Raw genomic sequence first — 10418 nt, 5'->3', positions numbered from 1 at the left:
AAATGCAGCTTCCTGCTGCAAAATGCAGTCTGTTTATCAGACTCACTTTGACTATATATGTTGTACCAAGAGATTGTTTATCGTTTACGGCCATACCAGCCTGGGTACGCCCGATCTCGTCTGATCTCGGAAGCTAAGCAGGGTCGGGCCTGGTTAGTACTTGGATGGGAGACCGCCTGGGAATACCAGGTGCTGTAAGCTTTTTGTCCACGAGGGTGTGCTCTTACACTATTTCATCAGCAACACTGCCTTGTAGTAAGCATTTAATGATGAATTGACTAAATGCAGCTTCCTGCTGCAAAATGCAGTCTGTTTATCAGACTCACTTTGACTATATATGTTGTACCAAGAGATTGTTTATCGTTTACGGCCATACCAGCCTGGGTACGCCCGATCTCGTCTGATCTCGGAAGCTAAGCAGGGTCGGGCCTGGTTAGTACTTGGATGGGAGACCGCCTGGGAATACCAGGTGCTGTAAGCTTTTTGTCCACGAGGGTGTGCTCTTACACTATTTCATCAGCAACACTGCCTTGTAGTAAGCATTTAATGATGAATTGACTAAATGCAGCTTCCTGCTGCAAAATGCAGTCTGTTTATCAGACTCACTTTGACTATATATGTTGTACCAAGAGATTGTTTATCGTTTACGGCCATACCAGCCTGGGTACGCCCGATCTCGTCTGATCTCGGAAGCTAAGCAGGGTCGGGCCTGGTTAGTACTTGGATGGGAGACCGCCTGGGAATACCAGGTGCTGTAAGCTTTTTGTCCACGAGGGTGTGCTCTTACACTATTTCATCAGCAACACTGCCTTGTAGTAAGCATTTAATGATGAATTGACTAAATGCAGCTTCCTGCTGCAAAATGCAGTCTGTTTATCAGACTCACTTTGACTATATATGTTGTACCAAGAGATTGTTTATCGTTTACGGCCATACCAGCCTGGGTACGCCCGATCTCGTCTGATCTCGGAAGCTAAGCAGGGTCGGGCCTGGTTAGTACTTGGATGGGAGACCGCCTGGGAATACCAGGTGCTGTAAGCTTTTTGTCCACGAGGGTGTGCTCTTACACTATTTCATCAGCAACACTGCCTTGTAGTAAGCATTTAATGATGAATTGACTAAATGCAGCTTCCTGCTGCAAAATGCAGTCTGTTTATCAGACTCACTTTGACTATATATGTTGTACCAAGAGATTGTTTATCGTTTACGGCCATACCAGCCTGGGTACGCCCGATCTCGTCTGATCTCGGAAGCTAAGCAGGGTCGGGCCTGGTTAGTACTTGGATGGGAGACCGCCTGGGAATACCAGGTGCTGTAAGCTTTTTGTCCACGAGGGTGTGCTCTTACACTATTTCATCAGCAACACTGCCTTGTAGTAAGCATTTAATGATGAATTGACTAAATGCAGCTTCCTGCTGCAAAATGCAGTCTGTTTATCAGACTCACTTTGACTATATATGTTGTACCAAGAGATTGTTTATCGTTTACGGCCATACCAGCCTGGGTACGCCCGATCTCGTCTGATCTCGGAAGCTAAGCAGGGTCGGGCCTGGTTAGTACTTGGATGGGAGACCGCCTGGGAATACCAGGTGCTGTAAGCTTTTTGTCCACGAGGGTGTGCTCTTACACTATTTCATCAGCAACACTGCCTTGTAGTAAGCATTTAATGATGAATTGACTAAATGCAGCTTCCTGCTGCAAAATGCAGTCTGTTTATCAGACTCACTTTGACTATATATGTTGTACCAAGAGATTGTTTATCGTTTACGGCCATACCAGCCTGGGTACGCCCGATCTCGTCTGATCTCGGAAGCTAAGCAGGGTCGGGCCTGGTTAGTACTTGGATGGGAGACCGCCTGGGAATACCAGGTGCTGTAAGCTTTTTGTCCACGAGGGTGTGCTCTTACACTATTTCATCAGCAACACTGCCTTGTAGTAAGCATTTAATGATGAATTGACTAAATGCAGCTTCCTGCTGCAAAATGCAGTCTGTTTATCAGACTCACTTTGACTATATATGTTGTACCAAGAGATTGTTTATCGTTTACGGCCATACCAGCCTGGGTACGCCCGATCTCGTCTGATCTCGGAAGCTAAGCAGGGTCGGGCCTGGTTAGTACTTGGATGGGAGACCGCCTGGGAATACCAGGTGCTGTAAGCTTTTTGTCCACGAGGGTGTGCTCTTACACTATTTCATCAGCAACACTGCCTTGTAGTAAGCATTTAATGATGAATTGACTAAATGCAGCTTCCTGCTGCAAAATGCAGTCTGTTTATCAGACTCACTTTGACTATATATGTTGTACCAAGAGATTGTTTATCGTTTACGGCCATACCAGCCTGGGTACGCCCGATCTCGTCTGATCTCGGAAGCTAAGCAGGGTCGGGCCTGGTTAGTACTTGGATGGGAGACCGCCTGGGAATACCAGGTGCTGTAAGCTTTTTGTCCACGAGGGTGTGCTCTTACACTATTTCATCAGCAACACTGCCTTGTAGTAAGCATTTAATGATGAATTGACTAAATGCAGCTTCCTGCTGCAAAATGCAGTCTGTTTATCAGACTCACTTTGACTATATATGTTGTACCAAGAGATTGTTTATCGTTTACGGCCATACCAGCCTGGGTACGCCCGATCTCGTCTGATCTCGGAAGCTAAGCAGGGTCGGGCCTGGTTAGTACTTGGATGGGAGACCGCCTGGGAATACCAGGTGCTGTAAGCTTTTTGTCCACGAGGGTGTGCTCTTACACTATTTCATCAGCAACACTGCCTTGTAGTAAGCATTTAATGATGAATTGACTAAATGCAGCTTCCTGCTGCAAAATGCAGTCTGTTTATCAGACTCACTTTGACTATATATGTTGTACCAAGAGATTGTTTATCGTTTACGGCCATACCAGCCTGGGTACGCCCGATCTCGTCTGATCTCGGAAGCTAAGCAGGGTCGGGCCTGGTTAGTACTTGGATGGGAGACCGCCTGGGAATACCAGGTGCTGTAAGCTTTTTGTCCACGAGGGTGTGCTCTTACACTATTTCATCAGCAACACTGCCTTGTAGTAAGCATTTAATGATGAATTGACTAAATGCAGCTTCCTGCTGCAAAATGCAGTCTGTTTATCAGACTCACTTTGACTATATATGTTGTACCAAGAGATTGTTTATCGTTTACGGCCATACCAGCCTGGGTACGCCCGATCTCGTCTGATCTCGGAAGCTAAGCAGGGTCGGGCCTGGTTAGTACTTGGATGGGAGACCGCCTGGGAATACCAGGTGCTGTAAGCTTTTTGTCCACGAGGGTGTGCTCTTACACTATTTCATCAGCAACACTGCCTTGTAGTAAGCATTTAATGATGAATTGACTAAATGCAGCTTCCTGCTGCAAAATGCAGTCTGTTTATCAGACTCACTTTGACTATATATGTTGTACCAAGAGATTGTTTATCGTTTACGGCCATACCAGCCTGGGTACGCCCGATCTCGTCTGATCTCGGAAGCTAAGCAGGGTCGGGCCTGGTTAGTACTTGGATGGGAGACCGCCTGGGAATACCAGGTGCTGTAAGCTTTTTGTCCACGAGGGTGTGCTCTTACACTATTTCATCAGCAACACTGCCTTGTAGTAAGCATTTAATGATGAATTGACTAAATGCAGCTTCCTGCTGCAAAATGCAGTCTGTTTATCAGACTCACTTTGACTATATATGTTGTACCAAGAGATTGTTTATCGTTTACGGCCATACCAGCCTGGGTACGCCCGATCTCGTCTGATCTCGGAAGCTAAGCAGGGTCGGGCCTGGTTAGTACTTGGATGGGAGACCGCCTGGGAATACCAGGTGCTGTAAGCTTTTTGTCCACGAGGGTGTGCTCTTACACTATTTCATCAGCAACACTGCCTTGTAGTAAGCATTTAATGATGAATTGACTAAATGCAGCTTCCTGCTGCAAAATGCAGTCTGTTTATCAGACTCACTTTGACTATATATGTTGTACCAAGAGATTGTTTATCGTTTACGGCCATACCAGCCTGGGTACGCCCGATCTCGTCTGATCTCGGAAGCTAAGCAGGGTCGGGCCTGGTTAGTACTTGGATGGGAGACCGCCTGGGAATACCAGGTGCTGTAAGCTTTTTGTCCACGAGGGTGTGCTCTTACACTATTTCATCAGCAACACTGCCTTGTAGTAAGCATTTAATGATGAATTGACTAAATGCAGCTTCCTGCTGCAAAATGCAGTCTGTTTATCAGACTCACTTTGACTATATATGTTGTACCAAGAGATTGTTTATCGTTTACGGCCATACCAGCCTGGGTACGCCCGATCTCGTCTGATCTCGGAAGCTAAGCAGGGTCGGGCCTGGTTAGTACTTGGATGGGAGACCGCCTGGGAATACCAGGTGCTGTAAGCTTTTTGTCCACGAGGGTGTGCTCTTACACTATTTCATCAGCAACACTGCCTTGTAGTAAGCATTTAATGATGAATTGACTAAATGCAGCTTCCTGCTGCAAAATGCAGTCTGTTTATCAGACTCACTTTGACTATATATGTTGTACCAAGAGATTGTTTATCGTTTACGGCCATACCAGCCTGGGTACGCCCGATCTCGTCTGATCTCGGAAGCTAAGCAGGGTCGGGCCTGGTTAGTACTTGGATGGGAGACCGCCTGGGAATACCAGGTGCTGTAAGCTTTTTGTCCACGAGGGTGTGCTCTTACACTATTTCATCAGCAACACTGCCTTGTAGTAAGCATTTAATGATGAATTGACTAAATGCAGCTTCCTGCTGCAAAATGCAGTCTGTTTATCAGACTCACTTTGACTATATATGTTGTACCAAGAGATTGTTTATCGTTTACGGCCATACCAGCCTGGGTACGCCCGATCTCGTCTGATCTCGGAAGCTAAGCAGGGTCGGGCCTGGTTAGTACTTGGATGGGAGACCGCCTGGGAATACCAGGTGCTGTAAGCTTTTTGTCCACGAGGGTGTGCTCTTACACTATTTCATCAGCAACACTGCCTTGTAGTAAGCATTTAATGATGAATTGACTAAATGCAGCTTCCTGCTGCAAAATGCAGTCTGTTTATCAGACTCACTTTGACTATATATGTTGTACCAAGAGATTGTTTATCGTTTACGGCCATACCAGCCTGGGTACGCCCGATCTCGTCTGATCTCGGAAGCTAAGCAGGGTCGGGCCTGGTTAGTACTTGGATGGGAGACCGCCTGGGAATACCAGGTGCTGTAAGCTTTTTGTCCACGAGGGTGTGCTCTTACACTATTTCATCAGCAACACTGCCTTGTAGTAAGCATTTAATGATGAATTGACTAAATGCAGCTTCCTGCTGCAAAATGCAGTCTGTTTATCAGACTCACTTTGACTATATATGTTGTACCAAGAGATTGTTTATCGTTTACGGCCATACCAGCCTGGGTACGCCCGATCTCGTCTGATCTCGGAAGCTAAGCAGGGTCGGGCCTGGTTAGTACTTGGATGGGAGACCGCCTGGGAATACCAGGTGCTGTAAGCTTTTTGTCCACGAGGGTGTGCTCTTACACTATTTCATCAGCAACACTGCCTTGTAGTAAGCATTTAATGATGAATTGACTAAATGCAGCTTCCTGCTGCAAAATGCAGTCTGTTTATCAGACTCACTTTGACTATATATGTTGTACCAAGAGATTGTTTATCGTTTACGGCCATACCAGCCTGGGTACGCCCGATCTCGTCTGATCTCGGAAGCTAAGCAGGGTCGGGCCTGGTTAGTACTTGGATGGGAGACCGCCTGGGAATACCAGGTGCTGTAAGCTTTTTGTCCACGAGGGTGTGCTCTTACACTATTTCATCAGCAACACTGCCTTGTAGTAAGCATTTAATGATGAATTGACTAAATGCAGCTTCCTGCTGCAAAATGCAGTCTGTTTATCAGACTCACTTTGACTATATATGTTGTACCAAGAGATTGTTTATCGTTTACGGCCATACCAGCCTGGGTACGCCCGATCTCGTCTGATCTCGGAAGCTAAGCAGGGTCGGGCCTGGTTAGTACTTGGATGGGAGACCGCCTGGGAATACCAGGTGCTGTAAGCTTTTTGTCCACGAGGGTGTGCTCTTACACTATTTCATCAGCAACACTGCCTTGTAGTAAGCATTTAATGATGAATTGACTAAATGCAGCTTCCTGCTGCAAAATGCAGTCTGTTTATCAGACTCACTTTGACTATATATGTTGTACCAAGAGATTGTTTATCGTTTACGGCCATACCAGCCTGGGTACGCCCGATCTCGTCTGATCTCGGAAGCTAAGCAGGGTCGGGCCTGGTTAGTACTTGGATGGGAGACCGCCTGGGAATACCAGGTGCTGTAAGCTTTTTGTCCACGAGGGTGTGCTCTTACACTATTTCATCAGCAACACTGCCTTGTAGTAAGCATTTAATGATGAATTGACTAAATGCAGCTTCCTGCTGCAAAATGCAGTCTGTTTATCAGACTCACTTTGACTATATATGTTGTACCAAGAGATTGTTTATCGTTTACGGCCATACCAGCCTGGGTACGCCCGATCTCGTCTGATCTCGGAAGCTAAGCAGGGTCGGGCCTGGTTAGTACTTGGATGGGAGACCGCCTGGGAATACCAGGTGCTGTAAGCTTTTTGTCCACGAGGGTGTGCTCTTACACTATTTCATCAGCAACACTGCCTTGTAGTAAGCATTTAATGATGAATTGACTAAATGCAGCTTCCTGCTGCAAAATGCAGTCTGTTTATCAGACTCACTTTGACTATATATGTTGTACCAAGAGATTGTTTATCGTTTACGGCCATACCAGCCTGGGTACGCCCGATCTCGTCTGATCTCGGAAGCTAAGCAGGGTCGGGCCTGGTTAGTACTTGGATGGGAGACCGCCTGGGAATACCAGGTGCTGTAAGCTTTTTGTCCACGAGGGTGTGCTCTTACACTATTTCATCAGCAACACTGCCTTGTAGTAAGCATTTAATGATGAATTGACTAAATGCAGCTTCCTGCTGCAAAATGCAGTCTGTTTATCAGACTCACTTTGACTATATATGTTGTACCAAGAGATTGTTTATCGTTTACGGCCATACCAGCCTGGGTACGCCCGATCTCGTCTGATCTCGGAAGCTAAGCAGGGTCGGGCCTGGTTAGTACTTGGATGGGAGACCGCCTGGGAATACCAGGTGCTGTAAGCTTTTTGTCCACGAGGGTGTGCTCTTACACTATTTCATCAGCAACACTGCCTTGTAGTAAGCATTTAATGATGAATTGACTAAATGCAGCTTCCTGCTGCAAAATGCAGTCTGTTTATCAGACTCACTTTGACTATATATGTTGTACCAAGAGATTGTTTATCGTTTACGGCCATACCAGCCTGGGTACGCCCGATCTCGTCTGATCTCGGAAGCTAAGCAGGGTCGGGCCTGGTTAGTACTTGGATGGGAGACCGCCTGGGAATACCAGGTGCTGTAAGCTTTTTGTCCACGAGGGTGTGCTCTTACACTATTTCATCAGCAACACTGCCTTGTAGTAAGCATTTAATGATGAATTGACTAAATGCAGCTTCCTGCTGCAAAATGCAGTCTGTTTATCAGACTCACTTTGACTATATATGTTGTACCAAGAGATTGTTTATCGTTTACGGCCATACCAGCCTGGGTACGCCCGATCTCGTCTGATCTCGGAAGCTAAGCAGGGTCGGGCCTGGTTAGTACTTGGATGGGAGACCGCCTGGGAATACCAGGTGCTGTAAGCTTTTTGTCCACGAGGGTGTGCTCTTACACTATTTCATCAGCAACACTGCCTTGTAGTAAGCATTTAATGATGAATTGACTAAATGCAGCTTCCTGCTGCAAAATGCAGTCTGTTTATCAGACTCACTTTGACTATATATGTTGTACCAAGAGATTGTTTATCGTTTACGGCCATACCAGCCTGGGTACGCCCGATCTCGTCTGATCTCGGAAGCTAAGCAGGGTCGGGCCTGGTTAGTACTTGGATGGGAGACCGCCTGGGAATACCAGGTGCTGTAAGCTTTTTGTCCACGAGGGTGTGCTCTTACACTATTTCATCAGCAACACTGCCTTGTAGTAAGCATTTAATGATGAATTGACTAAATGCAGCTTCCTGCTGCAAAATGCAGTCTGTTTATCAGACTCACTTTGACTATATATGTTGTACCAAGAGATTGTTTATCGTTTACGGCCATACCAGCCTGGGTACGCCCGATCTCGTCTGATCTCGGAAGCTAAGCAGGGTCGGGCCTGGTTAGTACTTGGATGGGAGACCGCCTGGGAATACCAGGTGCTGTAAGCTTTTTGTCCACGAGGGTGTGCTCTTACACTATTTCATCAGCAACACTGCCTTGTAGTAAGCATTTAATGATGAATTGACTAAATGCAGCTTCCTGCTGCAAAATGCAGTCTGTTTATCAGACTCACTTTGACTATATATGTTGTACCAAGAGATTGTTTATCGTTTACGGCCATACCAGCCTGGGTACGCCCGATCTCGTCTGATCTCGGAAGCTAAGCAGGGTCGGGCCTGGTTAGTACTTGGATGGGAGACCGCCTGGGAATACCAGGTGCTGTAAGCTTTTTGTCCACGAGGGTGTGCTCTTACACTATTTCATCAGCAACACTGCCTTGTAGTAAGCATTTAATGATGAATTGACTAAATGCAGCTTCCTGCTGCAAAATGCAGTCTGTTTATCAGACTCACTTTGACTATATATGTTGTACCAAGAGATTGTTTATCGTTTACGGCCATACCAGCCTGGGTACGCCCGATCTCGTCTGATCTCGGAAGCTAAGCAGGGTCGGGCCTGGTTAGTACTTGGATGGGAGACCGCCTGGGAATACCAGGTGCTGTAAGCTTTTTGTCCACGAGGGTGTGCTCTTACACTATTTCATCAGCAACACTGCCTTGTAGTAAGCATTTAATGATGAATTGACTAAATGCAGCTTCCTGCTGCAAAATGCAGTCTGTTTATCAGACTCACTTTGACTATATATGTTGTACCAAGAGATTGTTTATCGTTTACGGCCATACCAGCCTGGGTACGCCCGATCTCGTCTGATCTCGGAAGCTAAGCAGGGTCGGGCCTGGTTAGTACTTGGATGGGAGACCGCCTGGGAATACCAGGTGCTGTAAGCTTTTTGTCCACGAGGGTGTGCTCTTACACTATTTCATCAGCAACACTGCCTTGTAGTAAGCATTTAATGATGAATTGACTAAATGCAGCTTCCTGCTGCAAAATGCAGTCTGTTTATCAGACTCACTTTGACTATATATGTTGTACCAAGAGATTGTTTATCGTTTACGGCCATACCAGCCTGGGTACGCCCGATCTCGTCTGATCTCGGAAGCTAAGCAGGGTCGGGCCTGGTTAGTACTTGGATGGGAGACCGCCTGGGAATACCAGGTGCTGTAAGCTTTTTGTCCACGAGGGTGTGCTCTTACACTATTTCATCAGCAACACTGCCTTGTAGTAAGCATTTAATGATGAATTGACTAAATGCAGCTTCCTGCTGCAAAATGCAGTCTGTTTATCAGACTCACTTTGACTATATATGTTGTACCAAGAGATTGTTTATCGTTTACGGCCATACCAGCCTGGGTACGCCCGATCTCGTCTGATCTCGGAAGCTAAGCAGGGTCGGGCCTGGTTAGTACTTGGATGGGAGACCGCCTGGGAATACCAGGTGCTGTAAGCTTTTTGTCCACGAGGGTGTGCTCTTACACTATTTCATCAGCAACACTGCCTTGTAGTAAGCATTTAATGATGAATTGACTAAATGCAGCTTCCTGCTGCAAAATGCAGTCTGTTTATCAGACTCACTTTGACTATATATGTTGTACCAAGAGATTGTTTATCGTTTACGGCCATACCAGCCTGGGTACGCCCGATCTCGTCTGATCTCGGAAGCTAAGCAGGGTCGGGCCTGGTTAGTACTTGGATGGGAGACCGCCTGGGAATACCAGGTGCTGTAAGCTTTTTGTCCACGAGGGTGTGCTCTTACACTATTTCATCAGCAACACTGCCTTGTAGTAAGCATTTAATGATGAATTGACTAAATGCAGCTTCCTGCTGCAAAATGCAGTCTGTTTATCAGACTCACTTTGACTATATATGTTGTACCAAGAGATTGTTTATCGTTTACGGCCATACCAGCCTGGGTACGCCCGATCTCGTCTGATCTCGGAAGCTAAGCAGGGTCGGGCCTGGTTAGTACTTGGATGGGAGACCGCCTGGGAATACCAGGTGCTGTAAGCTTTTTGTCCACGAGGGTGTGCTCTTACACTATTTCATCAGCAACACTGCCTTGTAGTAAGCATTTAATGATGAATTGACTAAATGCAGCTTCCTGCTGCAAAATGCAGTCTGTTTATCAGACTCACTTTGACTATATA

General features: G+C 46.4%; 37 non-coding genes across 37 annotated transcripts; all 37 read left to right on the top strand.

Annotated features, from left to right (window-relative positions):
• Positions 1-82: 82 nt before the first annotated feature.
• Positions 83-201, top strand: LOC115188140 (5S ribosomal RNA). The gene has a single exon (XR_003876277.1). It is a non-coding gene; the product is annotated as a 5S ribosomal RNA (ribosomal RNA).
• Positions 202-362: 161 nt separating this feature from the next.
• On the top strand, positions 363-481 carry LOC115188139 (5S ribosomal RNA). The gene has a single exon (XR_003876276.1). It is a non-coding gene; the product is annotated as a 5S ribosomal RNA (ribosomal RNA).
• A 161-nt stretch (positions 482-642) lies between these two features.
• On the top strand, positions 643-761 carry LOC115188138 (5S ribosomal RNA). The gene has a single exon (XR_003876275.1). It is a non-coding gene; the product is annotated as a 5S ribosomal RNA (ribosomal RNA).
• Positions 762-922: 161 nt separating this feature from the next.
• Positions 923-1041, top strand: LOC115188137 (5S ribosomal RNA). Its single transcript, XR_003876274.1, has one exon. It is a non-coding gene; the product is annotated as a 5S ribosomal RNA (ribosomal RNA).
• Positions 1042-1202: 161 nt separating this feature from the next.
• LOC115188136 (5S ribosomal RNA) lies at positions 1203-1321 on the top strand. The gene has a single exon (XR_003876273.1). It is a non-coding gene; the product is annotated as a 5S ribosomal RNA (ribosomal RNA).
• A 161-nt stretch (positions 1322-1482) lies between these two features.
• On the top strand, positions 1483-1601 carry LOC115188135 (5S ribosomal RNA). The gene has a single exon (XR_003876272.1). It is a non-coding gene; the product is annotated as a 5S ribosomal RNA (ribosomal RNA).
• Positions 1602-1762: 161 nt separating this feature from the next.
• On the top strand, positions 1763-1881 carry LOC115188134 (5S ribosomal RNA). The gene has a single exon (XR_003876271.1). It is a non-coding gene; the product is annotated as a 5S ribosomal RNA (ribosomal RNA).
• Positions 1882-2042: 161 nt separating this feature from the next.
• On the top strand, positions 2043-2161 carry LOC115188132 (5S ribosomal RNA). Its single transcript, XR_003876270.1, has one exon. It is a non-coding gene; the product is annotated as a 5S ribosomal RNA (ribosomal RNA).
• Positions 2162-2322: 161 nt separating this feature from the next.
• Positions 2323-2441, top strand: LOC115188131 (5S ribosomal RNA). The gene has a single exon (XR_003876269.1). It is a non-coding gene; the product is annotated as a 5S ribosomal RNA (ribosomal RNA).
• Positions 2442-2602: 161 nt separating this feature from the next.
• Positions 2603-2721, top strand: LOC115188130 (5S ribosomal RNA). The gene has a single exon (XR_003876268.1). It is a non-coding gene; the product is annotated as a 5S ribosomal RNA (ribosomal RNA).
• Positions 2722-2882: 161 nt separating this feature from the next.
• Positions 2883-3001, top strand: LOC115188128 (5S ribosomal RNA). Its single transcript, XR_003876266.1, has one exon. It is a non-coding gene; the product is annotated as a 5S ribosomal RNA (ribosomal RNA).
• A 161-nt stretch (positions 3002-3162) lies between these two features.
• Positions 3163-3281, top strand: LOC115188127 (5S ribosomal RNA). Its single transcript, XR_003876265.1, has one exon. It is a non-coding gene; the product is annotated as a 5S ribosomal RNA (ribosomal RNA).
• A 161-nt stretch (positions 3282-3442) lies between these two features.
• Positions 3443-3561, top strand: LOC115188126 (5S ribosomal RNA). The gene has a single exon (XR_003876264.1). It is a non-coding gene; the product is annotated as a 5S ribosomal RNA (ribosomal RNA).
• A 161-nt stretch (positions 3562-3722) lies between these two features.
• On the top strand, positions 3723-3841 carry LOC115188125 (5S ribosomal RNA). Its single transcript, XR_003876263.1, has one exon. It is a non-coding gene; the product is annotated as a 5S ribosomal RNA (ribosomal RNA).
• A 161-nt stretch (positions 3842-4002) lies between these two features.
• On the top strand, positions 4003-4121 carry LOC115188124 (5S ribosomal RNA). Its single transcript, XR_003876262.1, has one exon. It is a non-coding gene; the product is annotated as a 5S ribosomal RNA (ribosomal RNA).
• Positions 4122-4282: 161 nt separating this feature from the next.
• On the top strand, positions 4283-4401 carry LOC115188123 (5S ribosomal RNA). The gene has a single exon (XR_003876261.1). It is a non-coding gene; the product is annotated as a 5S ribosomal RNA (ribosomal RNA).
• Positions 4402-4562: 161 nt separating this feature from the next.
• LOC115188122 (5S ribosomal RNA) lies at positions 4563-4681 on the top strand. The gene has a single exon (XR_003876260.1). It is a non-coding gene; the product is annotated as a 5S ribosomal RNA (ribosomal RNA).
• Positions 4682-4842: 161 nt separating this feature from the next.
• On the top strand, positions 4843-4961 carry LOC115188121 (5S ribosomal RNA). The gene has a single exon (XR_003876259.1). It is a non-coding gene; the product is annotated as a 5S ribosomal RNA (ribosomal RNA).
• A 161-nt stretch (positions 4962-5122) lies between these two features.
• On the top strand, positions 5123-5241 carry LOC115188120 (5S ribosomal RNA). The gene has a single exon (XR_003876258.1). It is a non-coding gene; the product is annotated as a 5S ribosomal RNA (ribosomal RNA).
• A 161-nt stretch (positions 5242-5402) lies between these two features.
• On the top strand, positions 5403-5521 carry LOC115188119 (5S ribosomal RNA). Its single transcript, XR_003876257.1, has one exon. It is a non-coding gene; the product is annotated as a 5S ribosomal RNA (ribosomal RNA).
• Positions 5522-5682: 161 nt separating this feature from the next.
• On the top strand, positions 5683-5801 carry LOC115188116 (5S ribosomal RNA). Its single transcript, XR_003876255.1, has one exon. It is a non-coding gene; the product is annotated as a 5S ribosomal RNA (ribosomal RNA).
• A 161-nt stretch (positions 5802-5962) lies between these two features.
• Positions 5963-6081, top strand: LOC115188115 (5S ribosomal RNA). The gene has a single exon (XR_003876254.1). It is a non-coding gene; the product is annotated as a 5S ribosomal RNA (ribosomal RNA).
• A 161-nt stretch (positions 6082-6242) lies between these two features.
• On the top strand, positions 6243-6361 carry LOC115188114 (5S ribosomal RNA). Its single transcript, XR_003876253.1, has one exon. It is a non-coding gene; the product is annotated as a 5S ribosomal RNA (ribosomal RNA).
• Positions 6362-6522: 161 nt separating this feature from the next.
• Positions 6523-6641, top strand: LOC115188113 (5S ribosomal RNA). Its single transcript, XR_003876252.1, has one exon. It is a non-coding gene; the product is annotated as a 5S ribosomal RNA (ribosomal RNA).
• Positions 6642-6802: 161 nt separating this feature from the next.
• Positions 6803-6921, top strand: LOC115188112 (5S ribosomal RNA). Its single transcript, XR_003876251.1, has one exon. It is a non-coding gene; the product is annotated as a 5S ribosomal RNA (ribosomal RNA).
• Positions 6922-7082: 161 nt separating this feature from the next.
• Positions 7083-7201, top strand: LOC115188111 (5S ribosomal RNA). Its single transcript, XR_003876250.1, has one exon. It is a non-coding gene; the product is annotated as a 5S ribosomal RNA (ribosomal RNA).
• A 161-nt stretch (positions 7202-7362) lies between these two features.
• On the top strand, positions 7363-7481 carry LOC115188110 (5S ribosomal RNA). Its single transcript, XR_003876249.1, has one exon. It is a non-coding gene; the product is annotated as a 5S ribosomal RNA (ribosomal RNA).
• Positions 7482-7642: 161 nt separating this feature from the next.
• LOC115188109 (5S ribosomal RNA) lies at positions 7643-7761 on the top strand. Its single transcript, XR_003876248.1, has one exon. It is a non-coding gene; the product is annotated as a 5S ribosomal RNA (ribosomal RNA).
• A 161-nt stretch (positions 7762-7922) lies between these two features.
• On the top strand, positions 7923-8041 carry LOC115188108 (5S ribosomal RNA). The gene has a single exon (XR_003876247.1). It is a non-coding gene; the product is annotated as a 5S ribosomal RNA (ribosomal RNA).
• A 161-nt stretch (positions 8042-8202) lies between these two features.
• LOC115188107 (5S ribosomal RNA) lies at positions 8203-8321 on the top strand. Its single transcript, XR_003876246.1, has one exon. It is a non-coding gene; the product is annotated as a 5S ribosomal RNA (ribosomal RNA).
• Positions 8322-8482: 161 nt separating this feature from the next.
• On the top strand, positions 8483-8601 carry LOC115188105 (5S ribosomal RNA). Its single transcript, XR_003876244.1, has one exon. It is a non-coding gene; the product is annotated as a 5S ribosomal RNA (ribosomal RNA).
• Positions 8602-8762: 161 nt separating this feature from the next.
• Positions 8763-8881, top strand: LOC115188104 (5S ribosomal RNA). The gene has a single exon (XR_003876243.1). It is a non-coding gene; the product is annotated as a 5S ribosomal RNA (ribosomal RNA).
• Positions 8882-9042: 161 nt separating this feature from the next.
• Positions 9043-9161, top strand: LOC115188103 (5S ribosomal RNA). Its single transcript, XR_003876242.1, has one exon. It is a non-coding gene; the product is annotated as a 5S ribosomal RNA (ribosomal RNA).
• A 161-nt stretch (positions 9162-9322) lies between these two features.
• On the top strand, positions 9323-9441 carry LOC115188102 (5S ribosomal RNA). The gene has a single exon (XR_003876241.1). It is a non-coding gene; the product is annotated as a 5S ribosomal RNA (ribosomal RNA).
• Positions 9442-9602: 161 nt separating this feature from the next.
• LOC115188100 (5S ribosomal RNA) lies at positions 9603-9721 on the top strand. Its single transcript, XR_003876240.1, has one exon. It is a non-coding gene; the product is annotated as a 5S ribosomal RNA (ribosomal RNA).
• A 161-nt stretch (positions 9722-9882) lies between these two features.
• Positions 9883-10001, top strand: LOC115188099 (5S ribosomal RNA). The gene has a single exon (XR_003876239.1). It is a non-coding gene; the product is annotated as a 5S ribosomal RNA (ribosomal RNA).
• A 161-nt stretch (positions 10002-10162) lies between these two features.
• LOC115188098 (5S ribosomal RNA) lies at positions 10163-10281 on the top strand. The gene has a single exon (XR_003876238.1). It is a non-coding gene; the product is annotated as a 5S ribosomal RNA (ribosomal RNA).
• Positions 10282-10418: the final 137 nt, after the last annotated feature.

The sequence above is a fragment of the Salmo trutta genome, unplaced genomic scaffold (assembly GCF_901001165.1).
Source record: "Salmo trutta unplaced genomic scaffold, fSalTru1.1, whole genome shotgun sequence".
Taxonomy (NCBI): Eukaryota; Metazoa; Chordata; class Actinopteri; order Salmoniformes; family Salmonidae; genus Salmo; species Salmo trutta.
This window is presented reverse-complemented; position numbering and strand designations above follow the sequence as displayed.